We start from the raw sequence: 27,989 nt of genomic DNA, 5'->3' as shown, positions 1-27,989 counted from the left end.
TGCACCACTCTTCACAAAGATATAAGGGAGCAGAGAACGGCAGATTTTCTCTTCAAGTAATATCTGTTAGCAAATATCAGATTATCTTAACACCTAAATAATGTATAATATGATAACTAATACAATAAAACATTTAAATGAAAGCTTTCATTTAAAATAAAAGAAAAGCTCAGTTAAGGATAAAGTTAATTGCACTTTATGTCAATATATAAGGTTTATTCTTATTGAACAAGAATTTCATATAATGGAATAACTTTGTTCTCACAAGGACAGTCACAGAACAGTCAAATCTTTAGACGGCTATCTTATCTTAGTTCTGAAAAAATATATGTATATTTTTTTTATTCAATTCCCCCAAGAAATGACACTACTTCTGAGCCATCCCACCATTGTGGTGCAGAGGAGCTGATGTTGGAGGTCACACGTCTCTATTCCCAATAGGCAATACATTTCTTCTGACAGTTTGTCTAAAGTGTGGCAGGATGACTGACCACTTCACTGTCTGAATGAGGGCACAACTTGGAGGGGATCTAGAAGACCGAATAGTTGTCTGACAAACAAACTTTACTGCATTCTAAATGTCTTTTTGCTTCAGTAGACTGCACAAATATCAATAAGACAATTAGCAAAATGCTTAGCTAAGTACTATGACCATGTGTAAATCCATCAGTCGAGCGCAAAAACAGCTAACCAGTCAAGGACATGACCAGTTCATTAGCCACAGATAAGGGGAGCCAGACAAGAAAATCAGACAGCAAGCACATCAGGAAGGAGAGGTGATAATGTTCCCAATTGATTCAGTCACCATGCCAGATTAATGCAGAGGAGACAATGAACATACATGATAAGCTACGGCAGTGAAACCTGCTGCTGTGCCAGAACCAGTCAGTAAGTGTGACACAGAGCAGAGACTGCACCCTTCATGCTGCCAACAGATGGCCTGAATAAAACATCTCCATCTAGAGGAATGAAGAGTCAAGGGCATTTGATCTTTTTACAATGAAAACAAAAATTAGGTTTGTCCTCAAGAGAGAATGTAAGGAAGAGGTGTTATCTGCTCCTGCTCTGTACTGCCATGCATAAGCAGACAGGTCATGCACACAGATCAAACATGTTGCCCAACAGGATTTCTCATCCCTCCACTGTGTTGGCTACGTATCACCTGCTCCTCTACCATATAAGGTGCATTTACCCAACTACGCTGTTATCCGTGTTTTACCTACCATCACACAAACAGAGGGAACAATCTGTACAATTCAGATTCTTCCGACAGCCAGGTGATTTATGCCAGCAGAATCAACAGCAACAAATGACACCAGCAGACGCACGCAAGCTGCTGATTGAGATTTTACACAAAGAATAGGCATACTCACACAGCTGAAAGGTTACCGCCACCAGCACTGTGATGTGAAAATCCTCCCACCTTAAAATGATGTTGCAATGGCACATGCGGTGGGGCACTGGCCACCACAACAGCGTGCTTTATGTGTATGAGTGTGTGTGTGTGAATGGGTGTAGGGGTGCATGTGTGTGGGGAGACAAGCTAAGCTGCACTCTCACTGCTTCTGCCTCAGCTGGGGCTGTCTCAATGCACAGCCTGTACCATGTCGGCAGCCAGCAGGGGTGGGCATGAGTATCAGTAGAGGTGCGTGTGCGTGTGTGTGTGTGTGAATAAGACTGCATAGAGAGAGGCTGTTTATTACGTGACAAAGCTTTTTACTGACTGGATAAAGGAATAAAGATTGACAGATGGAAGGATAAATTGATTGATACATTGGTTAGTATGGAAGAAAGGAGCATCAACAGCACAGAGAAGCAAAGACAGGAAAACAATCACAAATCCGATTCTCCAGAGTTTAAAACTACTATTTACATACACTGTAGAAAAAGACACAAGACCTTTTATTTTGCTGTCTGATATTAAATCAGACTGAACTTTTCCCGTTTTAGAATAACAAGCAATTTTTGTTTGCCAAATGCCATAAACATTCATTGTTTTTATTTATTCACTTCATTCCTCTTTTGGGCATCCTTCCACATGGTTCTTTGAAGAGTTTGTTGGAATTTTGACCCATTCCTGGTGGAGGTGGTACATGGAACTAATATGGTTGAACTTGTAAACCTTTATTTTACAGTGCCCTAATTATAATTTTAACTACCTGGTTAAAGTCTTTAGATGTTAATTTATTATTTTCACATGATGCTCTTTCCTCATGATGTCATCTATTTTATGAAGTCCACCAGTCCCTCCTGAGGCAAGAAAACTTCATAGTTAAAATTGTAGGATGGTCTGATGTGCCCATGCTCCTTATATACCATTTGTTTGAAAAGATGAGTACAGTTCTGTCAGGCATCTGGAAATTGTCCAACGGTGAACCAGATTTGCAGAGGTCACATTTCTCTTACAGATGTCTTGCCTGATTTCTTTCTATTTACTTTTGATGCTAATTAAGGGGCAGGTGGGTCGAGTTGTTGTCTTGAACTAAATTCAGAACTTAGTCCCCAATTAACTGGAATTTTGAAAAAAATAAAATATCCTAGATTTTAAAAAAATAAAAACATAACCCCTCCTTCCGTACAGAGTGCCTATGTGTTGGTGTCATGTCACTATAACACGTGGCATTGCATCACTTACAGGAAAAGAAGGATAGGAGGAGAGGAGCGAGATTCTCACTGTCTCAAAATGTTCCCTTTCTAAACTGTGCCTACATTTTTCTAATTATTCATTTATCCTCCCTTCCCCTCTCCCACGTCTATTCTTCTCTCCTTTGGTATCACATATGTATTATGCAAATATCAAATGCTGGACATCACCAGAATCACAAACACCTTCTTGCCATGTCAGGGTGTTCCCACTAGAATATATACACGTTAAACAGGGCTTAGCTTGGCATACAGCGGCTTGTGCTACAGAGGACAGGACAGAGCAATGCAGAGCTCTCAGATTTGTTTGTCAGTCATGCACTTGCACAATCTTTGCTGTTAAAAAGAATTGCCTGTCTGGTTACATGACAGGTTTTGAATAAAAATAAATAAATAAAAGGAAAGTACTGTTCAGCATAATATTTTCACTAGAGAATGGTGGAAAAGCAGATGCTTTCTCAAAGAAATAACAGATTATGCTATGATGGCTGTCACGATGCTTGATTTGGAAGCCTAAACATTTGCAAATATTCTGAATAATACAAATTTACCTAATCTTGTGTCAGGCCTTTTTCGAGATAGAAACAATTTAAGAAAATTAAATATTAGCTTAATAATTAAAACTGTGAATTATCTTATGATGTGTAAAATCTAATTTACTGATGGGATTTGCTGAATGTAGGTTGATTCTTCAATATCTACTGAACTTATTACCAGCCACTTATTTAGACACATTTGTTTAACTGTTGCTATGAATTGCAAAGCAGAGAATCATATGGCAGAAACTCGGTGCTATTAATCTTCTACATGTGGTGAAGTATCCTAGTAAAAACCAGCCTACACTTTGCTTCATACAGAGGGTCTGGAACCATGGCTACCGAAAAAAAGATTGCTTGCTGGGGATGTGGACTATGTTGGAAGGTTTAAATTTTACTCAATCGCAGGAATTCACACATGTTCAAAGAGAGTCAATAACAGATTGAGAAAACCTTCATTCGGATGTGACATTCAGATGGTAGGGTGAGTAATCTATTATAAACAACATGGAAGCACACATCCATGCCTTCTATATTCCAGGCTGCTGGTGCTGCAAAAGTACTGGAGGTATCTTCTTGGCATATTACGGCCCACTTTTGATGGCTAGAGCCTCCTTACAGCAGGCATACAGCCCATCACCCTTCTCTCCCCTGTGGGGGATCAGATCACAACCTGGTTTATCTCCAGCCTCTATCTAAACCCTCAGTAAGCAGAGAACTAGCTGTGATGGTCTGAGGAACTGTTTCAGCTCCACTGAGTGGCTCCTCTTTGGCAAGACATTGGCAGCATCACAAACTACATCAACGTCTGTGTAAACAACATTGTGCCCATTATGAAGGTATAGTGCTTCTCCAAAAACAAGCTTTGGATAAACCCTGAAGCCCTCATCAAGGAAAAGAAGAGAGCCTTAATATTAGAAAGCAAGTCTGATCTGACAGCTGTAAAGAAAGAACTGTGAAGGACGCTTAGAAATTGAAATAACATCTACAGAAATATGATGGAGGATCAGCAGAATGCTATGAGAATGTATTGGAAGAGTCTGAAGACAACGTCAGGTCACAAATCAAATTCCCAGGCATTATGGGGACTTAGCATTTGCACACATTGAACCGCTCTTAAGTGAAACCTCTGCATGTGTGAAAGTGAACATGTGCAGAATCCACGGCTACAAGATTTGTTATGTGCAGGCACGGACAGATTAAAAACAACGGTGGATAGCATCATCTTGCTGGTGGTGGTCAAAAAGGCCGATGGCATGATGCGAGAACCTTGCTTCTGTTGGACTGCCCCAGGGCAGCTGTGGCTACAATCCAGTAGCTTGCCATCATCAGAGTGTGAATTTGTGAAAGGGTGGGAATGACAGCACCATACAGTGGCATGACAACTACAACGGAGTCAAGGCATCTTTGGAGTCTTAACGTGGAACTTTGCCTCAATTAACATACTAAAATACTTGCAGTTTACAGACAGTTGCATGGTCTAAACGTAGCCTTGAGATAGATGAGCAACCTGAACCAGTTCTATACCTGGTTTGACCCATCCCTCTCTCAGTCCAGCCTCCCCTGCTGTTGCCCCCCCTTCCACCTACATCTTTAACAATTGCTTGCTTTTTTTTCCCCAGGACTTGACAGACCTCTCAGCCATCACCCACCCCTTTTTTGTCTGGGACTCCATAGCAGAGCATCCCTTCACCATCACCATCCTCTCCCTTTCAACACTTCAGCTGAGAAATGAACTACAGAAAATCAAGTTGGGAAAAGCAAGGTACATTTTTCTGCCATTTATATGATTTTTAGGAAAGCATACCTAAAAGAGTACTTTTTCTTTGTCTCTGTGTGGACATTTGTTTGGTGACAAGCATATTGTGGGTTTAAATCATTGAGTGTACAGTATAGTTTAATATTGCCTAATTTTTGTATTAATTAATCAGGTTGAAAAATTAGATTTTTCTAATCAATTGCAACAGTAGTTTCACTGAATGCAGCAAAAGAGACACAGAATAGGCTAGAATAAAAATATAATAGAATGGAATACTTGCAAGACATTATTGCAGTGCCTCAGTAACTCACTGTTGAGTTCGGTTGAGGTCTTGGTTCCTCTATAGTAATTTAGCTTAGTCAAGAAGCATATGGTGGAGTAAGGAGAGAGAGGAGAAGAGAAACTGGAAGCAGTGATGGGGATCAGAAACAGTCCCTGAATATCAATGCACCATGTCTAAGAGAATTCAGGGCTGCAGTGCACCAAAAACAGGGAACCTGGGAAACAGAGCAGAGTAGGATCACAGGCAGCTGGAACTCAAGTACCAGTTTTACATACATCTCCAGGATGACCTGTGACTAATTTTCAGAAATCACAGTACACCATACATAGTCACTTCTCTGGATTTCCTGTTTGAATTTATTTGTCAAATTGTTTACTTGTTATTAAATATGAAAAGAAAAGGTTTGTAAGTAAGAAATCATGTAACAATGAACTTGTCCCACACACCTTTTAATTATAATTTGCGCATGCCTCATTAACATGACGGACGTGTTGCTTCCCAATCAAGTACCTCAGGGGGATGACTTTCAAGGAAGCACTGCAGGGGTGCCTTTACACTAAAATAAGCACACATTTATTTATATTGAGAGGAAAAAATATGTAATTCAGCTTAATTAAAATAAAACTATTAAATAAAGACACATAACCTCAACAATACCACCATTTCCTTTCAAAGAGAATCTGATAACCAACACAATTCCATGGTTACCTCAGGTCAATCCCATAAACTCATTAGTAGCCACCAGCCAACAACCATTAGCCTCATTAATTGCGGAAGCCTCCTAGTGCCTGAGTGCGGTGGTAAAATGAGGCTGCAACGTACTTGTGTGTGGGCATGTACAGAAGCATGCAGATAATGAGCTCACTCCCAAAGGTATGTAACCTTTCTCTTTATGAGGTCAACATCACTAGTTGCTGTTACACTATCAGGCCAAAAGTGGGCGAGTGAGAGTTTGCCAAGGCCTAAAGCGCTTGATGTTAAAATGGGGCTCCCTAGGTACTGGGCTTGTGACCACACAAATATGATTGAGCCATTGACGGATAACTGTATAATGAGGTGATATTATATAAATAGATTTGTGTCATTTTCATAGTTGACTTTTGTAGTAAGTGTTGTAATAGCATATCTGGAGCTGTATGGGTGGATGAATCACTGGATGGATTGGAAGCAAAGCAACAACATTCCAGTTTCCACTGTATCAAGCTAGATGTGCGCCATCATAATGTCAAAAATATCTGTTTCTTCAGTCATTAATCAACATTTTCTCAAATTATCACATTTATTATTAGATAATAAATGTATTATTAGGTAAGAAATATGATCAAGATAATTATCGGAATTTGTTTTAGGGAAGATAAGCTCAACTGTTGAGATATGTTAACTCCATTTCCCTAAAATCCATGGATGAGCCAAGTAACAGCCCCTAGTTGGACAAGCATACTGTGACTCATACAGTCATAACCAGCATTACAAGCAATGATATGAGGGACCATCATTCTGTTCTATTTTCCTCTCTTGTACCTCTCTCTCCAACACTGTTTCCTTTGCTCTCTTCTCAGTCCTTGTTCTGAGAATGATGGAGAGCTTCATACCTCTCCCCAAGGACAGCCATGAGCAAAAGACTAATGGGAACACACACACACACACCCACAAGCCTGATAGCTGCGCAAAAGCCCAAGACACCTCCACATACACACATACTTCCAGAAAGCCAGGAGAAACTCTCTGACATTTGGGGTGAACTGTAGTGCAGCTCATTGCATACCAAACCCACAGAGGCAAGGGTACACACTGGAGAGTGGGACATTATATAATGACATTGACAGGACATAAAACAGCTGCAAATAGCTACTGTGCTTTTTTATTTTATGAAACTAAGAATGCATATATAGAGAATTACAAAAGGTTGCCCAATTTTGCTGTGACTATATTGCAGAAAAACTAGTAACTTCAACTACAGTTGAAGTTACATGTTACAAACATGTATAAACATACACACACAGTGGTCTGGAAAAGGGTTTGTTCCCTTTCTGATTTCCTAAGTTTGTCACACTTTAGTGTTTCAAAACATCATTAAATATTATCCAAAGACAACAATAGTAAACATAAAAAGTACTTTTTAATATTAAGAATTTTTTTTAAAAGGAAAAAAAAACCATCCACGACTAAGTGGCAAAAGTAACTGTTAATTTTGATGATTTAAATCATTCAATAAACGTAAGTCTAAAATTATAATGATAATAATTTAGTTTTTATCCCCCAGCTTAATGCATCCCATCAGCTTAATTATTCTGAATGAAGTATGACATATGCATGAGACTCAGAAAATATTAAATGTAGTCCACATAAATGCAAGAAAATACCTTGTAATTATACAAGAACAAAAGAAAAAAAAAAACACACACACACACAATTACATGCTAATGGTGGTGGGTTCAAGCGCGACACCTAGACTCAGCACCCCATCTTGCGCATGCAGCCAGTCTACAAGATGCCTCTTAATTAGCCTGAGTTATAAAGGTCCACTCTAATACTGGTCACCACAGGAGATCTTTCCTGCTCACATCCATCCCATCAACAACTCTTTAATGAAACTTATATAAATTACAAAAACATGTCAATTTCCTCTGAGACTAATAAAGAATTTTATAGCTGAACTGAATTGTTCTGTACAGAGTTAATTACTTTGAGTTGTTTTCATTATTTTCTGGAAATGAGGCATCTCTTGGAATATCACAAAACCATACGATTTGGATTATGTATTTAAAAAACATGGGATAATGTGATCTTACCAACAATTTTTACAATTGCTTGAGAAGAAAAATTATCAAAAATACTCGGCAGAGGATGAATTTCAAAATCAAATTCATCATTTTCCCTTTCCATTGGCTGCATTATAAATTCCTATCAAAATATTAAAGAATGAGAGCACAAACAAGTCTTTGAGATGTTGTCAAGCCAACATAAAAGCAGATGAGACAAGCATTTATGTACAAACCCAAAGTTTTTTACAAATGAGATAAACCTATGTCCCTTTAATTAATTGGTTAGTGAACAAAAGCCAAAGAAAACCCACACAGGGAAAGATAGAACATGGAAGTTAAAGCAGAAAGGCAAAACAGAATTTAAGCCAGGATCAAGGGATACTGATTGACAAAAAATATTGCAGAAAAAATACCAAGGAACAATCAGTGTTTACCCCCGACCACACCAAAAAAAAAAAAAAAACGTACATACTTTACCATGCCTAATTTGAAAAGTATGACCTTATTTGCTTATTTAAACCTTTAAACAACCTTTAATATTTGCCACATAACAAGCAACCAAAAAAACTAACAAAAAAACACATTGTGATATCACATAATATCTTCTATTTTTCACACCCTGTAAGCAAACACAGTAACATGGAGATGGGTTTTTCAAAACCATCACTTACTTTAAATATGATTTTTAGTCCTTTAAGCCTGATTTCAGTTCACTTTTTTTCCCCTACGGAATCTACAGTATATGCCTTGTTTATTTGTATTCCTTTGCCAGACACAGAATTGTATCTGGAACTTGTTCAGCCTGAAAGAAATTTGTTGACAAAATCAACCAAGCTAGATGTCCGTCATTAATCTAGCAAAGACGCTTGTCTTTTTTAACAGCCCTCTCTTCTTTCGTCACCCTCCAGAGACACAATCCCTGCTAAATAGCTATATATCCTGCCTGCATGATTTTTTTTTTGTTAGAAAGAATTAATCTCTTGTTTAGATGATTGGGCCTTATCAAAAACTATAATCAGTCTTTTATGCTTACTAGTTACCAAAATATGCTCAGAAGCAAATACAGTTAAAGTTATTGAAAATACTATTGTGTATCTAAAAAAATACACAGACTTTAGTTTAACAGAGCGCTAGAGAACACTAATGCTGCAGTTTCCACAGCTTAAGTGTAATAATTTTACAGGAATAATATGGAGTAAGAGTATGGCATAAAAGTCTTTGGAAAAACTACTGTTCATTTTATTAAAAATGATCAACTAAATCTTGCTAAATAGAGTTCACAACTGTCAAACACTTGTATTCACTGATTTTTGTCTGATTTTTATTAGAAGGAAGAATATGTGTACGTTAAGCACCAATCATCAGTTAGTGTGGCAACAGATGACTGACACTTTAAACAGAGGACTCTCTTCCACATGTAAAATAAATAATCTGCAATGGTAATATGCATAAAACATAAAACTGCATGAAAGAATCTTGTTTAAAAGCCATGTAAAAAAAAAAGACTATAATAAAAACACAAACACCTAAATTCTACTTTTTGGTTTAAAGAGATTCCATTTGACATTAAAACTGTGAAGCATGACAGAATCAAAAACAATACAATTCAACATGCATAGAAGCTGTGAACCTCAGCCACAAATGTCTGTTTTTACAGTACAATGTCCTTTTTGCCCAAAGGTTGATGTCTGTGACCAAGACCGGTCTTGAACCCTTCATCCCTGCAGTTCAGTCCCATTTTCCTACACACATTGACATGTTTCACAGAGTACAGTCACTGCAGTCACATAACATATTCCTGTTTTCGTCGACTGTGGTGGTAAATGATTAAAGGCAATCGAAGAAAAGCCTAAAATTCCATAGGTGCATCAATCAAACAAACAAACAAAAAAGCAAAGACACCACAGTAAACTCAGCTTGGCAAAATCTCAACAATAAGCTTTACAGATGAGTCTCTCTCCTGGAACTGTATTACCAGCAGACACAATTCATCTTCATCATTAAAGCAACACACAGATGCAGCATTCTAAAATATGACGAACAAACTAGAAGGGACTAATAAAAATGATCAGACGGGACTCTAATAATGCACCAGACAAATTAAAAAGTCAGGTGGATCTGAGTTGCTTTACATACAAATTTTCAACATTGTCAGAGGCAAAGTTGTCCCATTTTATCAGCACGTTCTTACTGTATAGAAGGAAACAAGGCGAATCTCTATATGTCCATATTGGAATATCTATGAGAGCTTCGGTCGAAAACTGATAAATATTTTATAAAGAACAGACAGAACATTTAGATTGCCAATGGCATACTGCTGCAGGAGGCAGGACAAACTAGTTTTAGGCTATTCTTTCTCTTCTAATTTAAAGTCATATTTAGACCACTTTAGTTTTTCAAAGAACTATATAATTTGATAGTTTATGTTACATGTAGTATAAAAGTCCATCCAATTTCCCTTCAGAGCTCTTGAAGGAGGTGGAGAGATGAGTGACCTCATTGTGGCCAAACAACACAACCCTCCATGCAGTGGAGACACCACCACCTGCTGCTTCATTTTCCCAAATGCACAACCACCAACATAATAAAAATGTTTTAGAATTTGACATGTTGTAGTGTATCATGTCTTTGTTCTTTTTTATGTCTAACTGGCAATGAGTCTGATGAATAAATCAACATCACAACGAGTGATTTACAAAGCATAGAGAAGCAACTGAACCACTGCAAAAATGCCAGGCTCCAGTAACAGTACAGTGTTTTGTTTAAGATATTGTTTAAGATGCCAACGAATTGGGATAGTTGTGTATGTAGCTATTAATCATATTGCATTTCCTATCCTATCAGCATTTCAGTGAAAGACGATGTTGTCGTTATTTTCTTCTTCAGAACTTCCTGTCCGAGCAGCAGATTCTCACTCTGTGTGACCAGTTCAAATGGGTATGGCGAGACGGTTGTTATATTTAGTTCTGTAGCAAAATCTGATTCACTGTCAGAGACGGATACGCTAGCAGTCAGATAGTTTGTTCACAATAACATCACATAGCCATATGTCTTTTTTGGCAATGCTTCATAGCTACGTCTAGCAGATGAAAAGTCGTAGCTTTTAATATTTTTTCATTAAAGTTGTGAATAACTCAAATCAGCATTTTAAAACATTGCATAAATCCAAAATACAATTTATCACTTTATTTGACCTTTACTGTAAACTTCAACTCTTGAGGATGAAGAAAACCTTTTAAGCTCATGCTACAAATCTTGATGACTAATCTCTAGACATAGGCAAGAACAACAATGTAACACTAACAATTTAAATTCATGATAAGTGTAAGAGAGTGAAACCGATCAATACTGATTTAGAAAAAGGGGATGGGCACAAAGCTGTTAGAGGAAAATGATTGGGAGTGGGAAGCATAACAGATCAATACCCTGCACTGTACTATTCTGTGAATTAGTTGATACATCTCTAATTATGCCAATATGTTTTCTGTCATGTTATGATAAAAATTTCCATGGTTTCCCTGTATTAATGAATTATTTAGACATTTAAAACTGAAATGTTGCGCCCTTTAGTTTCTACTACATAACTTCCCAATGAATGGTCTATATTTTTATCTGCGGTGAGAAATAAGTGACAGCTGCAGAAGGGCATCAATATAGGAAAGGAGGACTCAATCACATATTCTGCCTATTCCAGGACTTTAAGGCATTTTGCTAAAGGGACTTTAAATCTCAGGTATGATGGAAAATTGGAAAGTTTTAACATTTAGACTTTGAGTCCTGAAACTAACCCATGCCTAATTTGAACTATTCAAAGATGAAGAAGTGTAGGAATACCCAAAGATTACATCATTAACAAAGTTTCTTTAAGACAGTATGGTGGATCACATTTTAGTATTCATTTGCAATGTCTGGTTGGGCTTTCAATAACAGTTGCGCAAGTGGCCCTTTGGGAAAAGAATTGCCCACCACTGATCTATAGTAATGTATTAGCTTTCAGGGTGCAGTGTGGTGGAGTAAATACCATTAGCTACTGTATGTGTTCACATAAATAAAAAGGTCTTCTCTAGTAAATGTATGGGGAAAAAAATGCCAAGTTTTAATTTCCTAATCTATTCATTTATTTCAAATATCTTCATCTTAAATATGGTTGAGGATTAATTACACATACATGATACATTACAGATATTAGATTATAATACAGATTGTCAGTTCTACTAATAACTAATAATCATCAGAAATGAGCAGAAGAAAGATGGTGATGAGCATGTAAGCACTTAGCAAGGTTGTTTAACATGATTTGACTTTAACCTCTGGCATCATTCAGCACACACACACACACACGCACACACACGCACACGCACACACACACACACACACACACACACACAAACACACAAACACCCCTCCTTACTTCTGCTGAGTAAGGGTTTTCTCTGGTCATTAATACCACTTCCTACTGCAGCCACTTTGGCAACTGTACTATAAAACATTACTTTAGAGCAACCCCTTAGTGGATAATCATGTAATCATCTACATTTTTCATCATCAATTTGATGTCTTGCAATGTTCATCGTTCAAATACATTGCTGTGGACATGGCAATTAAAGATAAACAGTGATGAAGAGAAATTTATAATATAAGACAAGAACAACATTATAGGGAACAGTTGAGTTGTACATTGATAAATCCCACTTTTGGATTTAATTTGAATGAAGGCTGCTTCATAAAACTTATCATTGGTAAAAAGATAAATCTGTGTCTAACAATAGTATAAATGCATCTCAATGCCTGTGTACATTATCAAATGCACACAGGCATTTGATAATTCAGATTTGAGACTTTAACTACAACAAAAGTTTTGCTAAAACAAAACCCTCTTATTTCACAGGCCTTCTCAAGTGTCAGATATCTTTAATAAATGTGTTTCAACCCTGGTTTATTCTGTTAATTCCTTTTGTGTTTTGTAATAATCTAAATATTTAATAAGAATTTTAGGGAAAGAACTGTGTGTGTTGCTCTCTTTTCATTTTTTTTGTTATTGTGCTAGAAGCATTCCACTGGTAAAAGATTTCCTGCCCTCAAAAAGTTCTTGTTGCTATGCAACTGATCTGCTTTGCACAGAGAGTAATGCTAGCTCACATGGTCTACAAAGAGCTCAAACACAAACAGACATACACAGACAAAGTAGCTCTTAGCCTACATTCTGTATTTTTCTTTTTTTCTTCTTCTTTTAAAGAAAGTTTGTGCTATTGTTAGTAAGGAAACATATCTGCTTTTGTGCATTAAATTGGCACATTTTAGTAATGCTTCACTGAACACAAAATTAGTGAGAACAGTGAAGACAAAATTAAGTGTTATCATTTCCAAATGAGAATGAGCATTTAAACATGTCTCATTTGAATATACTATGTATTGGGAAAAAAATTCAGAAACACAGTCCCCGTTGTTTTTTTAGAGCAATTTGAGTTTAAATAACCCACAGGTACACAAGTATTAACTACATCTGAGCACAAACCACTCCTCACCACAACTCAAACTCTGACAAAACGTGACAGAATGAGAGGTGAATGACAGGTGTGTGTTTTATAATAGACACAACTCTTTCTTCAAATTAACACAATAAAACAATTGCCAGGTATTTAGAAACATGAAAATATATTTTTCCTCTTAATCAGACTCACTTATATTTTTCACCCTCTTGATGCCCAAACAGGCACAAGTTGAATTATTTTAACATTAAATTAATGTGGACTTAAGTGTGAACTCTTTCACACAGAAGTAAGTCTGCCACTGGTAAAAATGAAAATGATGGCGCACAAGTTTAAATTATTGGAAATGGACACTAAAGATTAAGCTTTCTTGCCTTCTCTCTTATCTGTTACAATCTCAGAAATATTTTATAACAATCTGTTTCTCACAGTCTCAATGTTATTGGAAAAATATACATTTGAATGAAATGATAAAATACCTTATTTTTTGCCTCAATTTAAATAGTTTCAGATAAACTTATTGGATGACCCTTTCATTGCTGGTAAGAAAGAAAGTTTCTCTAAATGTTTCAACTCCCTTGTTGTCAGGTTAAATGCACTTTGTGGATGGAGTCCATAGTACAGATATGCTGTTGTGTGTAGAGAGTCTAATTTTCTCAGGCAAAATAAGTTAAAATAAAGCAAAGTTGCCCGATAGTGCTATGCTGCACTTTCCGACTGGAAAAGGTTTTCTGCAATATGTAGGCGCAGATTTATACAGGTGTATGCATTCACCAAAGCTGGTGCTAGTGTGTAGTAATATTTAGTTTAGTTCAAAGACAGCAAGGTGGCAAAGAGCCCTTCTAACCTCAGAGACTTGGAGTTCATCTTGAAATATAGATCAAACAAACAAAAAAAAGATCAGTGGCAACATGCAAAAAGATTGGGCAGAAGTTCAATGAAGGGTTCGACTGTTGTTGTGCCATTGTTATGACTATTCCATTGATTAATGACAAAAGGTGTATAATACTGACATTTGATAACTTAAAAAAAACTTTAAGACAAAACTTTTATATTATATTATTTTATTAAAGCTCGTCTTAAAACCCATCTATTTTATTTGGCTTTCAACTCTAGCGGGATCTAGTTTTAAATTGTATGTTTTTGTTTTTAAACTGTAAGTTTTTATTTTATGTTTTTTTTATTGTTATGTTGTGTTTTGATGTACAGCACTTTGTATCAGCTGTGGTTGTTTTAAAGTGCTTTATAAATAAAGTTGGTATGGTATGGTATGGTATTATCTTTTGAGAGATGCATGTCTCCTGTCGTATCAGAAACAAACTTTGGTTAAATTTTATTTTAAATGAAAAAATAAAAATCAGCCAATGGAATGAATAATTCTTATTTAATTATGGGATAATTGGTTGCCAAATTGTGCTATGTTGGCTAACTGGCTAATTATGTTTGTTTCAATTAGGCAGGCATTTAAGCAGCAAGTCTCCTGCCATACAAGATTTTGATGAGCATCTGGCCGGTTACTGAGAAGCCAGCAGGAAGTTACCCAGGAGCAACGAGGCTTATTTCTAAATTTGGGACACAGGAGACTGAGATTGGTTGGGAAACCAATCATAATTTTCCTAGTAAAAATAAATAATACTAATACTAACAACTGATTCTGAGAGCAAATGCATATCCAGGAGTTTACCGAGTAAGATTACCTCTTACAGTACCCTCCACACACAAAAAGCCACAGATACAGAAACTTGTTAGCGCTCACTGGCTTGCTACTGCAGAGTTTTTGCCCATCTCCCTCACGGTCACATCAAGGGCATCCACTCTTGAAACGCTACAGTACAGCTTGTCACAGAGGAGAGGAGAGAGAAGGAAAGGAGAGAAGAAGAGAGGACCCATTAAATGACGATGATCACAGTCACAGAAAAAAAAAACCCTTCAAAAGAGATGTTGGGAACTTATATGTAAAGTAAGCAGGGAAAGTATGAAAAAGTGTGATATTGTTGAAAACAGAATACAGGAATGGATGATACAAATGGCAATAAAAGGTTAAAAAAAGAGCATAGAACCCAGAGTGTTGCTGGGTAATGGAGATGAGATGTTAATGTGTTTGCCAGTGATGCACTGCAGCAAAATGAAGGAAGATGGAGAAAATGAAGTAACAGGAAGGGAGGTGGAAGGGGACACGAGAAGACAGGCTGATGAGAGTAAAATGACAAGGAAAAGAGGAGAATGATTGGAATAAGGAAGAGGAAAAGATGGCAAAAAGGACTAAAAAGAAGAGGATGGTTTACGAGACTTAAGCTTTGATGAAGCTGATGATACAGCAACATGGCACTTAATTAAAGTGACACTAAAGTCTCTGAGGAATCCTTAAAAATGCAAACAGGTACATCTTAAAGTTAAATATTTTTTGTTGCTCATTTCAGAAAGTAAAACAGATTTGTATACAGTTGAATATTTCGAGCCTTTATTTCTTGTAATTTTTAATTTTCCTTTGGTATAGTGCCATTTTATAACACAATCAAGTAACTGTAACCTTCACTTGTGGTAAAAAAATACTTTACATATCAAACATAACTTAAAAGTGAAATAAAAACTACTTCAAGGCATCAAAATGAAAAGCCAAATGTTTTAACATTATCACAATAGCACCATAAACTAGCATGATAATACTTTGTCCATGTTGACCACTCATAATGCACAGAAATGGGTATCTTTCAATTTCCTTATGTTTTAGTAAGGATGCACAATGTATTGGCACTAACAATGATACTGGGAAGCTAATAACAACTTACATTAATCTTTTTTATCTTTTTTCCATTCGTTTCTGAAGATGAGGGGATTGGTCATTCACTATTTGGTCATGTGACAGAGACAGTGATGCAGAACAAGATTGTGGAGAGATTACATAAAGCATAGAAGCAGTTGAGTAGTGAGTGGTGTGGTGGTATCTTTTTCAAGGTGTCAAAAGAGTAGTGAAATATACATAAGTACATAAGATTGGTTTTTAGCCATAACAGCAATATTTATATTGGATATTAGGCATTTTCTTTTTACATTGATGCATCCCTATTTTTTAGCATTTACAATGAATGTGTTAAAGCTTAAGATGTTGTTCAACATCTTACAAAGAGTTAAACTAGGAAAACATAAAATCACTTGGTGGTGTAAAAGCATTTAATTGTACAACAATGTTTTTGCCAAAGGAAAGCCAATCATTTGAAAGAAAACACTGATGTTTAAATTTGTGCATTGAATCATGTGTCAGTCAAATTAATTTATGTATGCTGCTTTGTGTCTGATACTAAATCTCTACCTTTAGAAATAAAACCCTAAGACAATAAACAATAAAATGTATGTATGCCCTCAAGGACATTAAAGTTTGCTAAGAAGAAAAAAACAAAAAAACAAAAGAAAACAACCAAGCTTCAGAAAGCTTTGAGAGCTCGTGCTCAAACTAGACAAGTTGGAAGCAGTACATATAAATGTTTGGACCAAAAGGCATAATGCAGTGCAGTTCATTAGAATTTGTTTCTCTTTCTGTTTTTACAGAAATGCATGGAAATCATGTAGAATGGCAGTCAGCTATCCGTCATTGAAATCGTGGAATAAAGGTGCAGGAAAGCACAAGCTAACCACAACTGGTTGGCATTTTGAGGTAATATGATGTCACAGTGATGCACTGAAGAAGTCCCATTCCATAAATCCTCTCTAGATTTAGATATCACTAAATTTAGAAGCAAATTAAAGCATGAAACATACTCAGAAAAAAAATGAATAAAAATATCCTAATATTGATTTGTTTTAATGTCAATATAAAATTTTCTTTGCTGGAGAAGAAAACGTCCACAGGAGTCCTGCACAATAAATTCAGGTTCAATATTCAAAACATGTCAGGTTCCAATTAATTGCAGGAGACTTGTGGGAATATGGACTCAGGTTCTCTAAAAGGCCTTTGGCTGCACACACAAAACAGTACTGTACTGAATCAGCTGCACTTCCAAAAACAGTGTTTTCAAAAGGCCTCCCTCTTGCTACCACCCCAACACCATCTGCAGCCATTATTTCAAAGCTTTTAAAAGTTGTTTGAGACTGAAAAGACTAACAGATTTGTATCATTACCGTGGCAGGAGAGAAAACACACCAAACACATATTTTTAAATTGAAAAATACATCAAATCTCTGCCTTCGTCACAATGTTAATATGTGGACAATTGCTATCATAAAGGGCAGCTCAGATCCAAAATGTGGTATTTTATTTCACGTCAACCATCCCCACCCATACATTAGTTGAAAATATATTTGGCAGTTGGGGGCAATAACTGCTTTTAAGGCCCACACCTGATGTGTATTTATTAGAGGCTGAGATACAAAATCTTGCACACAGTGGTGAAGAGATTTTATAGTACAGAATTTTTTTTTATTAATTTCATTGACTTTTTTAAGGATTACTACTCAATTACATATTTTCCTGATATTGTGTAAATTATTATTACATGTTCAAGTAATAATTCGTACACCAGACTAGCACAACGTTACTGCTGGGATGAAATCATAGCATGAAGTAAACATGGCCAAGGCGGAAGATCCACTTGGAGGAAGAGCTCCGAGTAAAAAGCCGCGTTCGATGTGACTACGTGTTTCCACACCCAGAATGTCGGCCAGGGGAGATTAAAGGATTTCTTAAACATGGGTGAAAGAATCAAAGCAACACTCCAGGAATAACATAACATGATGTAAAGTTCAAAAAGGTCAATTTTACATAACACTGTCCTTAGGAAAATTTTTATTTGTAATTCATTAGGACAGTTTCTAGCAGGTTTTCAGGAAGATACTTTACTCCTCCGGACTAGTTTGGTATTAACACTTTCAAGAGTCCCAAATTCATTTTCTATTTTGGGAGCATTGCACCTCACCTTCACCCCCTGCATGTCTGCTAAGACATGCAGGGGGTGAAAGTGAAGGTAACAGTATACAGCAGTAACTGTACTGTTTGTTTTTCTCTCCATCTCTCTATCTCTATAGAAACTGACTCTGAACACTAAAGCTGAACAGTGAACACATTTAGACAATAGAGGTGTTCGATCATTCCATCTCTACATCCATCTCATTTAGAAGTATGAGGAAAACCTTTAAATCACATCTGATTTGACTTACTTGGATTGCTGCCTGTTGTAAGACAAGACAAAAGAATTTCAGTTGATTAATAGCTTGAGTGGGAAAAGATGGGTCTCAAAGCAGACTTTGCTAGATTGAAGATGACATCTTCAAAGAAATAGGAAAGTAGTTTTATGTGTTCTACTGTGGCATTTATTTACTACTGTTTTTGATATCTTAATTGGACACTTAATTGGAGTTGCTAGCAACATTGATATTTAGGTATTTAGAAAGGGTTTTGAAAAAGAGCTTACTAATGTCAAGGCCTCTTATTGACAAGATGTTTTCTGCAGTTTAAACCAAAATTTTGTTTTGGAAACAGATCTTGAGCTTTTTCTTCACCAGCTCAACTTTGTACCATGTCATCTGTGGAACCTACGTTCTAACTGTACCTGCAATCACTAAAAAAAATAAAAACGGGCAGAAACTGTTAGATGACATAAGAAAATTAATTCAAATATGTTTTTCAGAAAGGTTTCTGCCAGTGTATGATAACCATGGTGGGCTGCCAGGCTTTATTTGCCATCCCCACCAGAGTAACCATCGCTTGTTTATTTATTTCAAATTGGGTTTTTTTGTTTGTTTTGTTATGCACGAGTAACAGCAAAAACAAGTTTATAGTTGATGCATTGAACTGGGCAGGATTCAACTATAAAGGCTGAGTCATACTCGCGATATAACAGGTTCACGATTAAGACTGATGTGATCACATATATTGTTGTGAATAAAGAATAATGTTTGCATTCCACAAACACTCTTTTTCACCCAGTGTTCCTTGCAAGTACATTTGCTTGGATGAATACCGACTGATCACAAAAACACGAGAAGAGAAAAAATATGCAATATAGTAGATGTGTGTAGTGAACAGCACACATCATGAATATCAGGCTCCACAAATATCACAGACAGGGTGTGTGTGTGTGTGTGTGTGTGTAACACCTGAACCACACCAGTGCCCACATAGATAGACAGTAGACACAAAGATCTCGTCTACGAGTGTAAATCTTGCAGCTCTTTTCTGTCAAGTACAAAAAGTACCAACGTTTGCCCCCACTAAAAAGAAAAAAATACAAAAAATAGAATTTAGTCTCAAAAATGTGAATGCTACTGAAGAACACACAACACATAACTAAGTGCATTTGATTAGCACCAATTGGCTGCTATTTACAATCCTAAATGCTATGGAAGCAATGCAGATTTTCGTTTTCTGCACCCAGCTTATACATTTTGTCTTAGTTTTTTTGTTCATCAAATAATTGCCATTTAAATGTCAATGTTGAATTCACCCCATGTTAGTGATTTCTGTTTTGTCCAAATGAAGTAAAACATAAGAACAAAAAAAAGCTAAATTTTAATGTCACTGCATATGCAGCAGCTCTGTGTGAGCACCTGCACTTAGGTAGCTCCTCACTAGGCTGTCCAGCAGTAGTGCACTCAGTGCGTGGGTTCATTGATTGTATCTCTCCTCTGGCACTTTAATGGTTGAGGTACACTTGTAGCTGAACTCGACATTAGCATTGTCAAGTTATTTCCTCTCAGGGGCTATTTCCACTAACCAATAAGGGATTTTTCCGTTCACTACTTCAAACTTGTGTAAGAAAGTGGCAAGTGGGTTTTTCCACTATTCACTTTGTAGTGATGCAGGGATCGAGACGTTGCTTTAACTGTACCTTAAAAGAACTATTTTAGGAGCAGTTTTTAACGGTTTTCTGTCACGGGATACAGATAGATATTTCTGTCTTGTAACCTTATCAGAACTGAAGAACAACATGCCTTCTCAACATACCTTCTCAAATGTGTTGTTAGCATTCTAGCTAACATTAAAACACAGAACATGTCCCCTGCACATCAGAAATCACATCAAATATAATCTAAAAATGTAATAAAACAAAATTAAATCAAGCAGCTATGTTCAAGAAAAAACACATTGTTTGTGACTTCTTTTTTTGCCACAATACAATCATATTTACACAATGTTCACATCTATTTTCAAGAACACAGAATTGTTAGCTCAGGAAGGGCAAAGCAAAAGAATTCTGAGATGAGGAGAACTTGTTGTTAAAGAGGGAATTGAGAGAAAAAGGCAAAGAAAATTCATGAGAGGGAGAGAAAGCTCAATCAGGGACTGTTTTCACCAGCACTAAGGGACAACATTTACCTACTCATTGTGAAGTCAATCCATATACACCAACTCCACTGCAAATAATTGGTGTCAAAAAACTTGCCTGTCAGTCCACAAGTAGGTAGCAGTGCTCCTTTACTCCAAGACCCCATACTTCACCCACTCTCGACCCTCCACCCACTTTCTCCAAGAAGTACTCCGTGTTGCACTCAGAACCTCCTGATGTCTTATGCAATTTTCACTTTCAGCAACCAGCAGGAAATTTAAGCAGGATCAGAAACATTTCTGTGTCAAACTACACGATTTCACTGAATTGCCAAGTTTATACACAAAATCCATGATTCATCCTTAAAGGTCACAGTACAACAAGTAAGAATGTGTTGACTGGCACCACCCTCTAAATAACATCCATCCATGAAAAGAAAGTATTTCAATACAAACTATTTGTGTGTCCAATCAGTTCAAATAAACTGTGTCAAGATGTTTGATGTCATTAAAATAATTATTTCTACTACTAAATCCTGTGATGATTTCTAATCGAGGACAACTGTCATTTAAATTTTTCTCCAAACTCTTACTCATCCTCACACTTAACTAAGGAATATTTCGAATGTTATTCCACAAAAAATATATGTTAATAACTTCAACATTTTTCTACTTAAAGAAGTTGCCTTTTTTTTTCCAAGAATACTTAAAGGCAAAAGTGCCACTGAATTCCAACCTAGCTGAGTTCCCCCCGAAAACAGAGCACATTAATTGTGTTGACATTTGTTTTTCAACTTAAAACAAATTGTCACACAGAGAAAAGGGGTTCCAAAAATTGTTCCACATATATTGTCACATATTCTCTTAGGAGGCATTCTGTTTTCAGCGCAACAGCAGCAGAAAACACAAATTCACAAATCAACCACTCCTTTTACCTCCGAGTAGTGTCTTTCTGTGGTGAGAGCAGACTTCTAAGCCTGTTTCACTGACATACACTGAGATATAAATTCAACTTTAACATCTCAAAAGCAAAGTAAACTCGTGTCAAGTGAAGTCTTTCCTTTGTATTCTCCCTACAATGGCAAAATCCATCATCAAAATTGAAAAGCAACAGCAGTATTTTAAAATGATTTACTTACAGTGAAGGAGAAAACGAAGAAAAATAAGTTAGTGGCACTTGTGATTTTCCAAAGTATCCCTTTTGGTGCTGATGGCAGTTGTAGCAGAATGTTTATCTGTCCAACACTAAATATAATCAAGGGAGCTTGCAGCAGACGTACATAGCAGGCTGAACCAGGTTTTTCCATGTGGCATGGGCATTGTAATTGCTATAAACAAACTCATTCTGAAAGGCTAAAAAGTTGTAAAGCCCATTAAAGTACAAAATAGATTTGAGCTCTGTCTCGAAATCAAATGAAGGGAGGGAGGGAGAGCTGTAGAGTAGGAGAGATGGAGGAAGAGAGAGAGGGGAGCAGGGAGGAAGACATGGGCGTTGTGCATTTACGACTCACTTGTAACTATAACCAGGACCTAGGTAAAAAAAAATATAACAAATCTAAAAAAATAATAATAATGATAAAAAAAAATAGAAAAACATTCTGTGTATCTAAAAAGGATTATTTTTCTCACAAAGCAAATCAAGTTCTTGCACACAACATTGGATCAAAGCTTCTTTAAGATGTTATAAATACTGAAAATGGTTAATACTGAGTCACTGGGACAAAGCCATCACTAAATAAAGTCCTTTTAGATTTAGCATTTTGTCACGCATACTAAACAAAAATCAAACAGTGATAACATGAGTAAATAGAAAAGGCAGTTTTCAAATGATGTCACCATCATTTGCCCTGAGTGAAACACTAATCCTCAAATCATGAATCAAATGAATGACCATTTTTTTATTTTTTAAAGTGAGATCAAATTCATGGGACACATTGAGGTCTAGTTATTGACACACCTGTAGACTCAATATATCACTTAAACAGAGTCTGTCTGACAATATGAAGTTTAAAAAGCAATACATCATGTCCCAGAAAAGATGGGTGACAAAATCAATATCAATCAGGCTAAAGATTTTTGAAGCTGTTTTGACTCCAGTGAACCTCAGCAGTATCTAAATGCTTAAGATGTAGAAAACAGTGGTAAACCTTCTGAGGGATAGCTGGCCTGATGGGCCTATTCCATCAGACAAATTATCTGAGAGGTGTAAAAAATAAAGAGACCCGCCAAAATTGGCAGCTATGGGGAACTACCAAGGCCAAAACCCCGCCTGAATAAAAGCGGAATAAAAACACTCCTTACAAGTCTCATGATCCGCAAGACTTTTGGTGAAATATTTTAACTGTTGCTCAAAACACACACAAAAAAATTTATGCAAAGCTTGATATGTTGTTTGAAAGGCCTATCTATGCTAATACTTATAATTCAGCCTCAGACAGTCATTACTTGAAAACAATACTAAACTGTACTTGCTCAATAAAAAAAAATAGCACAGAAAATTCCACAAACAGCAAGCTGTCAAGATTTAAACCTTGGATCTCTGGACTGAAAGGAACAGCGCTAGGAGAAATTATTATCCTCTACTGAATTTAATATCACATGAAAACTTGGGTAAATGCAGTTTCCAAATGATAATTTTGTTTTTAAGGAAAAAGCAGTGCAAAGCAACTAGTCGCTACATAAAAAATTATTTTTGCCATGAAATAATATTTCAGATATTATATTCAACTTTGCAGAGTTGTTTTAATCCAGCCACAATTGACTGTTTTTATGCATAACAGCCTTGTTAAGCCAAGGTCACTGCATCTCAATCAGATTTGAATCTTGACTATGACTAGGCTACTACAAAACCCCCATTTGAGCCACCGATAAGTGGACATGTTTGTGTGCTTTACATAAATATTTGACTTTAGTTTAAAAAATCTGAATAATCACAATTACATCATGATTTAATGAGAGACACTTTTTAAAAAGAGCCTGGTTAGTTTGGAGATTTTTTCTTTAATAAATAAAGTTAGTCAGGAAGAACAGAAAAATCTGTTGGGAGGCAAATACTTTTTCCACACTGACATTCCTTAGCACACACGGCAGCGCACTTTCATACTTTCTCAGTTATTCTTCAGTAAAAGTAAAAAAAGAATAAAAGTTTGTGTCTTAGCCATTTCTTCTCTTGTCCTTTGCCGTCCCTGACAACCATGAGTCACCATGAGATGAAGAAAAAGTATTTGGCCTTGTAAACAAGCAGGAACTACAAGGAAAATTCAAGTCTTGTTAAACAAATTCCCCAGATCTAAGTATGCCTACGCACTCATGAGTTTCGTATTATTTTACTTCTGCACTGAGACTATTCTTAAAAACCTTGACACAACACAGCATGTGTGCACTAATGAATACACAATGTGCACAGACACACAGTGCTTAAAGTCTTAACAGAATAGGATGACACATGAGACAGAGTGGAGGTCTTCCCATGCCCCCCTGCCCTTTCTGTTGGACTTGGACGTCTCCCACAGGCTGAGCTGTAAATAGACAATACCCCCAAAATCTACAAACACACACAAGCAACCACACAACATAAGTAAACATAAGTGCACACACAAAACTATACTTAGATGCCTACTCCAGCCTGCCACAATGTCCTCAAATTGTTTCCTCCCACAGTGAAATGGGGCACATCAGTTTGACTCTTTCAATAAAGAAACAAAAAAACACACTTCTTCCCTTTGGCTTTCAAAGCCTAACAGAACAGACACTCATATGCTACGCTTTATTAGATATTATATAGCTCAACATCGCCATCAAAAATCTAAAAAAAGACTGTGACCATTAAGATAGCTTGGAAAGATGCGTACACCCATGCATATAGAAAATGGGAATCTTTGACATATGATTGAATCCCTGTAGCCATATAGCATGCTAAAATACATACTTCATTATTTATGCAGAAATGAGCAACGGAAATAAGGCAGAAGCATGTTTAGGAGATCTAGTGCCCTATTGAAATGCTTTATTCTTACATTTTTATCTGGCACTTTATAACTAATTGTCCCCTTTATCCCCCTTATTTTTCTTAACAGTTGTCCCATAGCACCTTTGAAGGAAAACCTTTTAGAAGAATATTATTAGCTTGCAATTGAAATAATACAGATAACATAATTTAAAGATGTTTAATAAATTAAGTAATTGCAATCAGAGAAAATTCAAGACATAATCTTTGAGGTGGCTACAATTTAATCCAAATGTTTCCATTACTAATTAGCTTTAGGAGCCAAAAATGTGCAGCTTTTATGATCTAAATTTGCAGTATGATGGCTCTACACTTCCTGCTCATAACAGTCTCTTTGCACTTCCACACACTTAGTTTAATACAGCATTATTGTGACTCCCTAGCAAGTCACTGACCTAACTATTACCATGTACTGTAGATTATCATTACCTACAAAAATTTGTCAATGCCACCTTAGATTCTCATCTCCTAGATAATACCCATGCTCATCTTCAGCTTAAAGGTATTTTACAGACAGATCCAAACCAGCTTCACATTTCAAATACTACACAAAATGATACAACAGATGATAGTAGAAAAAGTCTAGATAATTCGTAAAGAGATTTTAGAATGGTGATAAGACCTTGAAAAGCATTTATATTCTAAACTAAATCCTTGTAGGGTTTTGTGTAATATTAAACACAATATGAAAGAGTTTAATAGTATAAGTGGCTTCCTATTGCATAAACATATTTCCCTTCAAACTTGTTCTATGTCTATGTATTACTCTTTGATGATACATGCATCTAGATGCTAATTAGTAGCATTCCTATTCTGTTATATGCTAAGCTTTAAAGTTTTATTAAGCACAACTATCCTAGGAAGAAAAATGTACTCCCACAGAAATCATTAATTACTCTAAACAAAACAAACATGAGTCAATCTCACTCCTTCTCAAAATAAATCAGTGACTAATAGAAATGACCTGTCTTTCCATTACAGCTATAAAGAAATGATTTTGATCTATTTTAGTTTTGATTGATCATTTATTCAGAATCAAACATTTTAGTTGATAATCATTTTTTAAGAAAAATTACATTATGTAAAGATTTGCATGATTAAATTTGTTTGTCACAAAACTGTCAAAACCATGACAGCCCTTTCCACTATGAAACCTTACAAAAACACCCACTCTTCTGACACCCAAAAGAGAAACAACAAATTCTTAGAAAAAGTAAAAACAGCATGCCAGCAGGAGAGAACTAAGTACCTGCTGTGTCTCACACATGGCAGGAATTTTAAGCCTAAAGCTATGAAAGTAAATCCAACCAACATACAAAAGATAACATTCATTAAATAAACATTCATAGGAAAGTGCAAAACAAAACAAAAAGGTTTGTCACTTACATTACTGCTGGATATAATTCCTCTAAAATATAACGTTCAGAGCTCCTTTGGTTCTACCAAGGGTTTTGTTGAGAGCAAGGTTTGACCTGGATACTCCAAATACAAACAGCTCTCTGTAAGCCCATTAATGTGTGTTTATCCTACAAGAGTAAAGAGTCCACTTTCAGTAAAATTCACAAATCAGCAAAGTTAACACAGCATTGCTAAAGGCAGCAGGGGAATGTTAAATATGTAAAAAAAAAAAGTCTACATGTTTAAAATTACCACAGCAGGTGTGTACGTAAACAATATAGCGGACATAAACTAGTACGACCTGAGAGTTTTCATAAAAGAAACTTTTATTATAGTCTTATATTCTATTTTTCCATTTTCTTGAAAATTCAGATCAGATCAAATTAAAAACATTTAAAAATAGGTTTAGACAGAGGTAGTCTTTTTTTTTATAATTATGCCACCATAGACCTATGATGCTTTTATTCAAGCAGCTGAGTGAAATAAAACAAGAAAGAGAAAGCACACAAGAAGTAATTACTGCATGATTTTTCATCCATCTGGCAAGGGAATCTGTAAGGAGCATAATGCATGTGGTGTCGCTTCTGATTGTTGCAGTGAGAATTGGTCATATGAAATTAACTCCGACACTGCCACAATATGAGAATGACAGAGGAAGCATTAAGGGTGTAGTGGTAATTAATGGTTCTGAATTGCTCACAATTGCATAAACTATTTTATACAACAATCCTAAGGTAATTAGGTTTCTCTAGAGTCTACCTGAATAAAATGATTGGTTACCAGTTGTTTTCAGTTCTTAGTGTTATAAACCTGGCACATAACACTTTCAACATTTACTGACAGAAATTACGCTTACTGAGATATGTTGTGGTGGCCCAGGGGTTAACTGCCACTTTCCTGTCAATTAACTATCAAATAAAGGCCACTAGAGCCAATAAAAAAAAGAAATTATGCTTACTATGTGACACTTAAGGTTATTTTGGCCACATTTAACTAAAATAATAGAAAATATAACCCTCAAGGTTTACGAAGTAACCAAAATATAAGGCATTACAAATTATTTCTATTTAAGAGAATTTTTCTATTGGATTAGCAGATCCCTAATGGAAAACTTGCACCTTTCGCTGTCGATCATTGTTCCTTGTGTGTCGCGTCCATAACGTGCTGCTGTGAACCAAGTAACCCTATGTGGGAAAGGTTTCTACGTCAAAAAGGTAATTTGATTAATCTGCAGTATGTAGTAATGCACTACATTTTTCAGATTGATTGCATCAGTTAATCCCTTATCACTGACAGTCCTTTGTTATAGCTCAACAGAATAGCCCACAGGGGAAGTAGATACAATAGAACTAACAGAACCCCTCAAACACAACCTGGGGGTACACCAAAATTTACTGAATAAAGAGGATGTACTTAATCAGAAGTGACTAGAAAAAACTTAGCATACATAGATATGTATGACCAGAACAACTTCAAGCCACATCCTAAGCAATTTGATTAAGCAAAAAATAATGCATGATAAAAGTAAGCTTCCACCTAACTCAAGAGAAACTTAAGAATATTTTCCACAAGGAGCATCTGTAAAGAAATGTGTTGCAATATGAATTTAAAACTATTTAAAGTTTTTAAATCCATAAGTATTTCCTCATTTTATGCCACATTTATATACTGCTCAAAAAAATAAAGGGAACACTTTAAGTGTTAAACACCTGTTTAAGTGTTCCCTTTATTTTTTTGAGCAGTGTATATATATAGTTGTTTCCTCCCATTATTAACAGTGAGGAGAGCAACTCGTCTCCCTTTTAGTAATGATTTCTTTGACCAGTATTCATAAGATAATGAGATCCTTATT

General features: G+C 36.1%; 1 protein-coding gene across 4 annotated transcripts in view; it reads right to left on the bottom strand.

Moving 5' to 3' along the window:
* atp2b2 (ATPase plasma membrane Ca2+ transporting 2) overlaps positions 1-27,989 on the bottom strand; it is a 122,699-nt gene that overhangs the window by 94,246 nt on the left and 464 nt on the right. For 2 of the 4 annotated variants that reach the window (XM_014475950.2, XM_005796964.2), the window contains exon 1: positions 1,374-1,573. The exons of the other annotated variants lie outside the window; for them this stretch is intronic. The gene's annotated coding sequence lies outside the window, so the exon portion shown is untranslated. Of the gene's footprint in view, positions 1-1,373; positions 1,574-27,989 lie in introns of those variants that run through there. 4 annotated transcript variants of the gene reach the window in all.

This window comes from Xiphophorus maculatus, chromosome 20 (assembly GCF_002775205.1).
Source record: "Xiphophorus maculatus strain JP 163 A chromosome 20, X_maculatus-5.0-male, whole genome shotgun sequence".
NCBI classification, from domain to species: domain Eukaryota; kingdom Metazoa; phylum Chordata; class Actinopteri; order Cyprinodontiformes; family Poeciliidae; genus Xiphophorus; species Xiphophorus maculatus.
The sequence above is the reverse complement of the archived record's forward strand: the minus strand, read 5'-3'. Positions and strand labels throughout refer to the sequence as shown.